Raw genomic sequence first — 11,696 nt, forward strand, 5'->3', positions numbered from 1 at the left:
GTATTTAGGGTTAATAAAACAAGGGGGAGAAGGGCAAGACAAAATCTACAAAGGGAATGCATGCAGGCCATATCTGGAATTTTCTTTTTTGGACAAAGCAGTATTTTTTAGAGTTTGAATTAATTATTAATGCTTAAGCCATTTAGAAACGTTGGAAGCTCTAACATTGTGCCTGCTTTCTCTCACGGCTCCTGTGGCTAGTAGGCTGCCACCCTTAGACAGGGAGAAGCGCTCCAAGTCACCAGCATCTTTTATGTTGAGGTCGTTGGTACCTGGTCTCCCTACTAGTCTGTTACCCGCCTGGCCTCTGAGGTGGGTAGAGGTAGTGGTTATGAAGAATATATAATTTAATATATAATCTTCTCACCCCGCCCTCTTTTATGAGGAAACAGAATCCTAGAGATTAAAGTCATTTGCCATAGGTAATTACACTCAAGAGTCATGAAATATCATCCACGCGTGGAGCTAAATATAACTTCATTAGTGTCAAGAACTTCTCTGATGTTCGACATCCCAGGTACTATTTTTTGAACATGTAAATTTGTGTGGGGCAGTAGGAGGGAATTTTGCTATGGCAACTAATAAGTTTGTGTGTATATGTATGTGTGTGTGTTTTTAAGATGCTCCAGTCCTCGTGAGGATTACATTCCAAGGACATGTTAGCCCCATGTTTATTTAACTCATGCATCAAAATAGTTCAGCTAGCATTAGAGCCAGTGGGAATCTAGACCTGTTCCGTTCAGTGTGGTAGCCAGTACTACTGAGCTGTTGGGCATTTGAAATGTGCCTGTTCTAAGTGGAGATGTGCTTCCGATATAAAATAACATACTGGATTTTGAAGATGTAAGAAAAAAAGGTAAACTAATAAGTCAGAGAATTGAGGATAGAGATGAATTCTTTTGATTCTGACTAACCTTTCTATAAAGAAAATATTAAATGAAAACTTAGCAAGTTCTGTTCATAAATGCTTCAAAGATGGTTTTCTGAAAGATAAGGGTTTTGTTAGTATTTACAAGTACACTTTTTATTTGATGCTACAGAGAAATGCCTTCTATCTCTACTTATCTTATGAACCTAGGATTTGCAAAGGCTTAGCTGGAGTAAAGCATATGGAACAGAACCTTAACTGTAGTGCATTTGTTATGTAAAAGGAGCTTGAAAATTTTGTAAAATGCTTTCATGGCAAGTTCCCAGTAGATTTGAATGTGGCAGAATGAACCAGAAGACCTTACGTTAGCTTTCTGGCCAGATAATAACTACTCTTAGAAATCTCTGTAAAAGCTTCAGACGTTTGGGAAAACCAGTATTTTTGAAGAAGTAAGAGTCCTCCTGGGGTTTCACAGAGACAGTTATTCAGAAAAATGAACCCAGAATTTTCCACTTAAATCGGCAGATGAAAGTAATGGTGAAGACAGGCAGTAGTGCTTTCTTCCCAGAGACATAGTGCAGTTCTGTTTTTTCCTCCCCAAGCCTCTGTTCTCTGCTCACCTTGAAGATTAGTCCCTATTGCTGTAGCTCATAGATTCATTAGTATATATTGTGGACATACATGTTCAAGGGACTATTACAGTTAGTATAAAAAAATCAAAAGTATAGGAATGTGTATATAAATGGCATATAGGGTAAAAAATTCATAGTTTTCGAGAGAAACCTGGATGAAGAGCTATGCAGCTTGACAGAAGGGGCTGTTTGGGTTTGCAGATCAGATCTCCCTGCCACAGTGGCAGGAAAGCTCCCTGTGCAGGGCGCTGGGGAGGGTTTGAACATATGGGGAGAGAGGAAAGAACCTGTAAAAAACAATGGGATGGATATCAGGAAGAGCAATTCCTGTACCGTAGCTTTGTGTGGAGTTCCCAGAAAGATTTGTCAAAAGCAAATAGCAGAGGGTCTTCCATTCCGTGTTAGAACCTTAGTTTAGACTTCGCTCTGCAGCGCATCTGCACTGGGGATTTGAGTTTGGGAGGAGCAGTGTCCTTCGGTAAGTTTTATTCGTCAGGAGTAGGTAAGATCAATGAAAGGGTGCTAGATCAGATGAAGTACCCTGTGAGGAACTATTACACTGCTCCAGGCAATTCTTAATGGAGAAACTGAACTGCACATCTCTAGCTTTCAGAGCAGAATTGTATTTTATTTGAAAGCATAACTAGGAGTGAAATACAATGTATGAAAATCTATAAAAAGAATATTAGCTAACATTGATTGAATGAGTGTCTACTCTGTGCCCAGCTTTATTTGAGAACTTTGCCATTTATTACCTGAATTAGTTCTTACTCTGATGTAGATGAGGACATTGAGACCTAGAGAGCTGGAGTCTCTCACCCAAATCATGCAGTCAGTGACTGGCCAGAACCGACTCTCTGTCAGTGTGAATTCACATCACATTGCTTTCACAAGAATTCATGATTGGAAACTTTCAAATAATAACTCCCACCAATGTTCTTGACACAGGACTCATTTTAGAAACATTTATTTTTATACAAAATGTTTCTGAGGTTGCAGCTATGATATAAAGCTAAGTGAACAATAAGTCAAACCAAATTGTATAAAACAATCATGTTTCAAAATGAGGTGAAATTGACAGGGTTTTCTAAAGTTTCTGGGTGGTAGTAATTCCTTAAGTAGAGTCACATCAATGTGTCAGGCATAAAGATTCTAATAGAAAAACAACTGTCAGCTTTAAAGAAAACCCATTGAAATTTGGCCTGAAGAAATCAATGAGTCTTTACTATTAAAAGCCAGTGTTTCCAGTGGTTTGGATCAAATGCTTTTTTAAAAGGGCACATTTGCAACTCACTGAATCAATTTCTGGAGTAGAGTGTGCTCAAGATTGAGATGCACGATATGAACCCCTTGTGTCTGGAAACGGAGATTGTGCTTTTCAGATGAGGTTAGAACTTCTGTGCTTACTTGACTGATTTCCCACTGCTCATCACGGCACACTGCGGAAGGTAAAAACACTCTGCACCCTCTATGAGGACTTAATGCAAAGTAGGTAACAGGCATGTCTCCATGAAGAGTTTGGACATAGAATTAGACCTGTGATTAGTTGAAAGAAATAGCTACCTAATTACAAATTTGTGAAACCAATTCTCACATTGGCCAACAGAGGGAGACACAGGCTATGGAATGTGAGTATAGTAGTTAGAAATGTTCACTGACATTGTATAGTCAAAGGATGGGAAACTGAAGCATGAAAACAGTGGTTTGAGCGTTTGTTTGTTTTTGGTTTGTTTGTTTTTTTTGCCTTTCCAAAATTCTGATACATAAAGTATAACCCATATACTTAACAGCTATGGTCTTATCCAAACCCCAGGTATGAATGTTATGATGTTGCAAAAGTGAAAGCAGGTTGAATTAATGCCAGTAATTAATTCCTGTCAATTTGTATAATGATATCAAGAATTCTATGAATATGAGTAGAATTTAAGCTTTAAAAAAAGTAAAGAATCCTTAAAACTTTCAGCTTGCACATGAAGAACCAGTTGCTAGTTTTCACTTTGATTGGGCTATGTGATAAATCATTTAGACCCAAATGTAGTCTTAAGAATGGCCAAACATTAAGTTTTTATTTCTCACAGCTACATGCCAAAAAAACCGGAAATTAAAATGGCTAATGCTATTTCATCCTTATCTTTGCTTCTTCCCAGCTGAAATGTTAGATGTTTACTTGGAAATACATTTCTATATGTGTTCAAGTGCAAAAAGCAGTCAGAAAGATGAGTGGACATGTAAATTAAAAAAATTCATATAAGTTATTCCTTATTCATCTAGGACAGTAGGAACTGGGGATTCTGAAACATTGAATATCTAATTAACTCAGAGTTATACTCAATTTACTGCTTTTTAAAAGAACAAGAAAAATGTGTTTAACAGTAAGTTATAATAACTATAATATTTTGATTCTGAAAGCTATTTGGATGATCATTTATATTATTTCTTAGAAAAATTGATTTATTTTACTTTCTAGTGGTTTGATTATGAATAAATGAAAGTAAATGATACTTGACTTTACATGGGTGACTGTGTCTTTCTCTACATATATTTCAATAAATGTTGAAGCTCTTTGAAATCAAGATCTCTTTCATTCAATTCCTACATACTCCTTGATTCCTGTTTATTTAAAGACTTTTAAACAAGTTTAATTTTCGCTTCATTTTAAAAATTCAAATTTTAATTTTTGGTGAAAACATATTCAGTGAAATAAAGTGACATGGAGCCTAAAGGAAATGGAGAACAGAATCCTCAACATTGTTCTCTCTGTAGGTTTCCAAGCACTGTAACCTCAGGGGTTCATTTTCCACATCATAAGCTAGGCACAGTGGCAGCTGAGTTCAACAACGATGCATGTTTACTAAGCAAAGAAAACAGAGATAGCTAACAGCCCATGAAGAAAAAGAATAGATAGCTAGATAGTGTGACTGAAGGTCACAAATAACTTCCAAATCCAATGGGTAGTTTTATCCATTCCCTCCTCTCCACCCCCCACATTTCTTTTCATAATTACTAACCTAAAAAAGACAACTTTGTGTTTTCTCCATTGATTTTTCACTGCCTAGAATCAAGCACAAGTACTAATGAGTAATGAAATAGCCCAAAGCAGACAACGGGGTGGAATAAAATGAATTTGATTAATCAATCTGTCCTGAATAATCAGAGGCTATAATACCTGTGATACATCTAAACAGTGGGGAGATTTTTCATTAAAACAGGACTTAATTTGGGACCAGTGTGTCTTGGAAAGGTCCTTAATTACCTCTTGACCATCCTCTGTAATCACCTATGTTTTACCAAAACTTACAATCAAGCTGAAATACAAAATAAAAAGTTGTCTTCTTAAAACTTTCTCTTTCAGGGACAATGCACAGCCTTATTTTTTGTCTGCCTCCCTGTCCATTCCTATTTTAGTCCTCTCTTAGACCTACTTACCTTTCATTGTGGGCTCCCAAGACTCCTTTCTCTCATTTTTCTGTTATACTTACATGAGACTAATTCCATCTGTTGGTTTCACTTGTTCCTTTGTGCTGACAAATCTGTATCTCTAGCTCTAAGACCTCACCCAGGCTATAAGCCTCTTATTCTACCTCTGTTTTTGAGGTTCAGGACTCCAAACCTGAAAGTACTCTCTGGTACTGCCTTCCTAGTATCTTCCACCTGATTTCTGTCGTCTGGGTCCTTGGTTCCAGTAGCCATCCCTGACTTGTGTCATCTTCCTCGTGCAGCCTGGGCTGCTGAGTGGCCTCCAGACTGGTGTTCCCGTCTTCACTCCCCTCCACCTCTAGTCTGTTCATCATACTGAAGCCACAGTGATGTTGTCAAAATGTAAATCTCAGGCCATGTCAGACCTTCCTCAGAACCAGAGGGGAGTCACACCCAGCCTCCTCTCATGCCCCCTTTGAGCTGGCCAGCCCCGGCTCTGCTCTGTCGTCCCTCCTCTCACACTCCAGTCCACATCATGGCAGTAGATTGGCAGTTGATCTTTTTATTGAATACTCTTTCTGAATTTATTCTTTGTCTGTTAGTTCAAGTTCATATTTCTCAGTCTGGTATTAAAACATGTACCTAATGTTTTTTACCTTACCTTCAGTTACTCACCATGCCATTACTTAGCTTCGGTAATGTCCATTTCTCACTGTCCTGTTCCTCACATTCATTCTTGCCCACCCTCCCGTACATCTGTACACCCATCGTAATACTCGGCACTTTCTCACTTCCGGGCCTCTCTCCTCCATTCCATTCTCCACACCTGAAGTAAAGTACCCTTTCTGTTCATTTCAGTGAATTCAAAATTGACTTTTGTTTTTCTTCTGTACTTGGATCTACTTTTAAAACCTATATTGGTTTCTCTTTTTTATATTTTTACTGTATGAATTACCTGTGCTTTATAATTTACTTGCTTTTGGTTTATTCTTACTAGCCAGTTGTTTCTAATATGCTTGTCAGTTCTCAAGATACTTTAATTTAAGGCCCTCAAGAGTGGAATAGGGTCTCATGTATGGCTCCTGGCAAACATTATTTACAGTAGAACCAATCAGATAGTCACTGTGGTTTCCTTGATTTGGAATTTTATGAATGTTACCTACATTTTTTTCCTCAAAGCCTCTGTCTTTGAATATTTAAGCCTTGTCTCTTTTCCTCCTAGAAATCCATTTATTAAACAACATTCAACTTTGTGAACCTGAAGAATTTTGACCGTTTCAAGTCTTAATGCCACACCACTACTCCTGCGAATTTACGACTGGTAACAATGACCAGAAGCCTGAAGTGTTAAAATGCCAACAACAAACCCTACCTTAACAGCTCTGGTCCTCTCTGTTCCCTCGCATTTTAATATATTGTTTTGTTTTATAACCACTCCTAAGTAATCTTGGTTCTTTCTTCCTTTTTTATTTTAATTAGGGAGGGTTTTTTTGTTTCCTGTTTACTTTGTGTACAACTACCTGCTTTTTATGACTCAAATGATCCAATGATAGTGAACAAAGCCAGCCCGGCTGGTGAGGTGCTGTTCACTGGAACAGGTGCTGTTGTGCGGAAAGAAAACGCTGTGACTAACTTAGGTAGTGTCTTTCCTCCTTCCCATTCCCACTGAACTCCCACCAATTACAGCAGATATTTACAGTTTTCGAATGGCAGTAAATACACTGTATGAGAAAATATTAGTACGGATTAAAAGCATTTCTTACATCTCAAAAACTTTCTAATGTTTTAGAAATTCATTGGGAATATCTTTTATGGGATCCCTTTTGACTTTCCAGTCCTGTGACTTTTTACTGTTAGTAGAAAGTCAGAGACTCCAGACTGGAGAATTATGCAGAAGCTCACTGACCACGTGCTGTGTGCGGAGACCCCGCCGCACCGCAGTGCCAACGCCTCTCAGACACGCGCTTCGGCAGCATTCCAGAAACAGGAGGGAGGAGCAAGAGGCAACGGTGTCTTCCCTCCTACTGAAGTATTCAGGCAGCTTAAAACCTTATTAGTGCTTTCTTTCTTAACATGTCCAAATTTCAGTACTTTCCATTATTTGGACATTTGTGTAGAACACTTGCTTTGTATTAAACCTCCTTGGGTACATGTGAAACTGACCTTTTGTTATTGAGCAGGTCTGTCTCTCTCAGATAGTGGGATTCACACAGGTTTGAGGGCACAGGGGAGAGGAGTGGGCAGGGCTGTGGTGGTGTTTGGATGGGCATCAGAAAACTAGACTGTTTGAAGCTGACACCGGAGATCTGATAGGGACTTATTAACTGTATGGATCATTTTCCCTTTGCTTTTGACCTGATGTATAGTTATGATGCCAGATTAGATTTATAGCAGCTGCAAGTTGTATTAAATGATATTTTGCTTTCTGTAATACTGTTATAAAATAAAGTTGGTTTATTCTCTAGCCTTGTCATTTCTTTTTTTAATAAAGGTTTAAAAAAATAAAATCAAGGGATATCTTCAGTCAAAGTCCTGTTATTTTGTGGGATGTAGCATTTTTAGTCTGTTATTCAGATCTTTGATAATTTGATGCTGCCATCATCACTGATTTCAAGTGGCCAAGGCAGTGTTAAAAGTTTGTGAACCTAATGTTTACAATGCCAGACTCCTCCTGCCTGGTTACATAATCCACCCCAGCTTTGACTAAATCGAGCCGAGCCTTAGAAATATTCTGGAATCAAATGTGGTTCTGTAAATATTTTCCATCGGAAAGCTTATATATATAACATTCGTATTTAAAGCAGAGGGTGATCTTGCCAGGGATTTTGAACAGTGTCTTTCCATACTGTTGAAGACAGGTGCAGCGACAGGAGGCGTGTCTGCGGCAGCTCCAGTGGGACAGGAGATGCCCAGGTCAGTCAGGGCTCAGGCTGGCTCAGCTCAGCACGGGCAGGGCGTGGGGCCCCAGAGAGGTCGCAACACCTGTGGGGGAACAATGCTGGTAACGTCACCTGTGACTACAGCAGCAAGGCTGTTGTTTTTTTAAATATTTTGTATTTATTACCAACTATTTCTCAGGATGTTATAATCTCTATAAACTGAGCTTTCAAAACCCCAAAGGATAGAATAAGAAAGGAGGTCCGCTAGGTTCACTGAGGGGAGACATCCAGGTACTAATTGAATATCAAGTCAAAAGCAACATAACTTGTGGGTAATAAGCAGTAATTCCTTTTAGTTGCACAAGGTTTTGACAAGTATTATTTTACGTAACTCTTCTAGCCATGCTGTGTAGAACACAGTCACAGCAGGGTAAAAAATAAGGTTTTTAAAAAATGTGTAGAGCTGGTAGATTGTTGGTATTTCACTATCTTGAGTAGTTTTTTCTTTATGACATCCTGTAGCATTACTTACTCATGGCATCGACCACAGTCCATGCAATAATTACCACCAAGAGTCTGGCAATGAAACAAACTAGCCATAACTACTGCCTAGTGTGAACTTCATTAAGTATGTCCTTATTTATGGATAAAATTATATGATGTCAGGCTACTACAGGAATAAGAATAATGTGAAGATAGGGAGGAAGGAGTGAGTCGTCGTTTAAATGAAACAACATTGGCCATGAGTTGGTAACTGCTAAAGCTGGGATTCATTGTATTATTTTGTCAAAATATCCCATCATAAAGGCTAAAAATGTCACCAAGCCCCATATTTTTAAACAAGTCCTTTCTCCATGTATTGCAGAGCAAACGTTGTTCATCGTATGGTGCTTGGCTCAGTTTCCACGCAGGCTTACCCACTTGCGTTAGCGATTAGGACATGTGAATGTCACCGCTGAGGCACTAAGAGTTTTTTCAGAAGTCAACACTGTTCAGGTATTTGCTGGGATTAGACCATGCTGGAGAGTTGGCCCCAGAAGAGAACATGACCAGCTGGCAAATCCTGACCCTTGGCCACAGGGTTAAAAATAGTGACCTATGTATATTTATGATGTCAAATTAGATTCATAGCAGCTTCAAGTTATATAAAACATTTGCTTCAGACACACTGGCCTCGGAATCCTACAGATAGACGTTTGAATCCCCTACTCTGAGTAACTGAGCCATGTGACTTTAGCGAAGGCACTTAAACATTGATAAGGTGAGGGTAATAATATAACCCAATATGGGGGTATTCTGGTGGTCAGATGAAATAAAAATGTATAAAATGCCTCGCAGAGCTCCTGGCACAGTAATGCCCTCAACAGAATGGTAATTGTCATGAATACTAACAAGACTATGTCCAAGTGAACCCACCACGGGCGAGTTTAATATCACCACCAGTCTGAGCTGTGTTCTGGGAGGGCTGTCCATCGTAGAACTCTCTCCTGTCACGAGGTGACTTGGGAAGCCTGATGGGAAGGTTTGGCTTTGGAGGTAAGGGACCTGCCTTCGCTGAGCCCCGTGTTGTCAGGAACCCTTTATGTTCCTCCTCTGCTGTGGAGGCAGCTGAGCTGGCTGGTGTAAGAGGCACAAATCCTTTCTTAAGATTCTGGTTGTAGACTTCCTAACCGCAGATTTCAAGGAGCTAAGCTTTCCCCCAGTATATGCAAAGCAATGGTTATGTGCATTTTTCTTAGAGATAAAAGATGATTCCTGGCTTTTGTCAAATTCTCATAAGTCTTTATTATCTAAATTGAAGGTTAGGAACCTCTGCTCTGGGTTCAGAATGTGGATTTGAGAAATTAAATGAAAAGAATATTTTAAAATTCCCAACCTGGAGGTAATTTTTTTTTAACACATGTCTCCATTCTGTCACTTATTTGGCAGCGTGAACGTCATTGTGAAAATTCTGACAAACTCAGAGGCCTCTCCTGGTTACATACTAATTAGTCAGAAAGCAAGAATCTCAAACGCATTTTGCTTTGAAAATGTTAACTTTTTATAAACAAATCAGAAAATTGATTTCTCAAAAGTGTTTAACAGGTATGAATTGTGATTTCCGAGACACAGTTTTGCCAAAGTACTCAAAATGTCAAGAAAAAGTGGTTCTTGGTATATGGAAGTGTTTATTTGTTTCTGCTTTTCCAGTTGCTACTAAATGGTATCTAGAAACTACTGGAGGCTATTACCTTATCGGTTTAATTATAAGTAAGTATTTTTTAAAAAAAGGGTTGCAAGCAATATTTCAGGGCACATAATGTGTGCCCTTATCTAATGTTCTGTTTTGTCTACATGCACAGTTTCAGGATGTGAAGGACAGGTGTGGGCTTGCAGTATCCCAGGACCACGTTTCCAGCAGGAGAGGTGGAAAGGTAATATTAGCTGCCTTAGGTTAGCTCTGTGGGGAAATTTTTTTTCCTTTGGTAAATTTTCATTGAATAAATGGCAACATAACAAAACTCAAAACATCCATTACAGTGTTTTATTGAAGGTCTCCTGTAGGGGAAACAATTGGGAATTCTTTCAGATATGAGAACATTTGAAGTGAGATTAGGAACTGTTGAGGTGAGAGCATGTATGGCCCCTGCTGAAAGGCTGTGGAGCACAGGAGGGAACAGAATAGATAGGACAATGTGGGAAGACTGCTGGCCTGGTCTAGGGCAGCCACGATGCAGGGCCAAAGCCGTGTGAGCTGGAGTGAGATCACCGCCTGTGAGCATGTGAAGAGCAAAGGCGTGGCCATGCAGCTGGTTGGCTGTGCTCTGTAGAGGTTTTGTCAAATTGAGTAGCAGTGCCTACAAGCAGATTGTAGTGAAACCCTGGACTTGGGAAAACTAACATGTGTCTGTCCCTCTCCACACACAGAAACCTTCGCAGATCTACTCGTGATTTTACTGGAAAGTCCTTCCTCTCATCTTACTCAACAGCAACAAAAGGTCTTGCTTTAAACTACTTGGTTATACTTATCATTGAAAGCATGTATGTTTAGAGCTCATCTGTTACCACCGTGGCTGGCAAGGCAGAGATGCTGGAGTGGCATCCACCAAAGCCAAGAGTCTGGCTTCCAGAGTACTCGCTTCCAGAAGGTGAACAAACGCTGGGGGCCTAACTGCAGATTTGGCTGGCAGCTGGGAATACGGTGCGTCCTTCCACGCCTTCTGTTCCAAAAGCATTTTTACATAAGCTGACTTCCACCAGGGGCTAAAAAGAGATCCCCGCAGAACTGAAAGAATATTGTTATTCCTTCCATATGGCACGGATACTGTTATTCTAATATTACCCCAGTCTGAAAGCCCCAGCAGACATTTTTATTGTAATCAGATGCAATAAAACATGAAAATGAGTGTCTTCAGTCAAAGGGTGAATTTCATGTTTTTCAAGAAGTGCAAATGGAGTCCAATAGCTCACTGGATGCATATGAAGAACTTGAGGGGAGGGGGAAGAAGCAGAAAATACTCAGCATTGGTGGTGGATTCTTGCTTTTTTTTTCCTTCGTCATCCATGCAATCTTTGGTGTGATTGTATGTCACTATGGGAAATTGGTGCATTTCTCACAGGTGACCAAATTCATGTGTTTTATAAAGTTAATCACTCTAATAGCTTCTTAGATTCATATATAAATATTGGAATATAATCAGACTTACACTTAGGACATGTTAAGCATCCTTTGTTAATGTTAACTAGAAAACTGGAAGCACAATAGTAATCACTATTTTAACAACCACTTAGAATTAACTGTTTAGGTTATCTGTGTTGTCTCTTTGAGCCCCCCCACCCCCATCCCCCTCACCCCCGCCATGCCTCAATCATTTTCTTCCCTTTGGCTTTTATTATGTTATTATGTCCATCTTTCTCTGT

At 39.4% G+C, this 11,696-nt stretch overlaps 1 protein-coding gene across 11 annotated transcripts in view; it reads left to right on the forward strand.

The window, feature by feature from the left end:
• Nucleotides 1-7,381, forward strand: part of EPB41L2 (erythrocyte membrane protein band 4.1 like 2) — a 191,330-nt gene extending 183,949 nt beyond the window's left edge. For all 11 annotated transcript variants that reach the window (XM_014451934.2, XM_023750281.1, XM_023750278.1 and 8 more), the window contains one exon: nucleotides 6,140-7,381. The gene's annotated coding sequence lies outside the window, so the exon portion shown is untranslated. The remainder of the gene's footprint in view (nucleotides 1-6,139) is intronic.
• Nucleotides 7,382-11,696: the final 4,315 nt, after the last annotated feature.

The sequence above is a fragment of the Myotis lucifugus genome, unplaced genomic scaffold, assembly GCF_000147115.1.
Source record: "Myotis lucifugus unplaced genomic scaffold, Myoluc2.0 scaffold_11, whole genome shotgun sequence".
NCBI lineage: Eukaryota > Metazoa > Chordata > Mammalia > Chiroptera > Vespertilionidae > Myotis > Myotis lucifugus.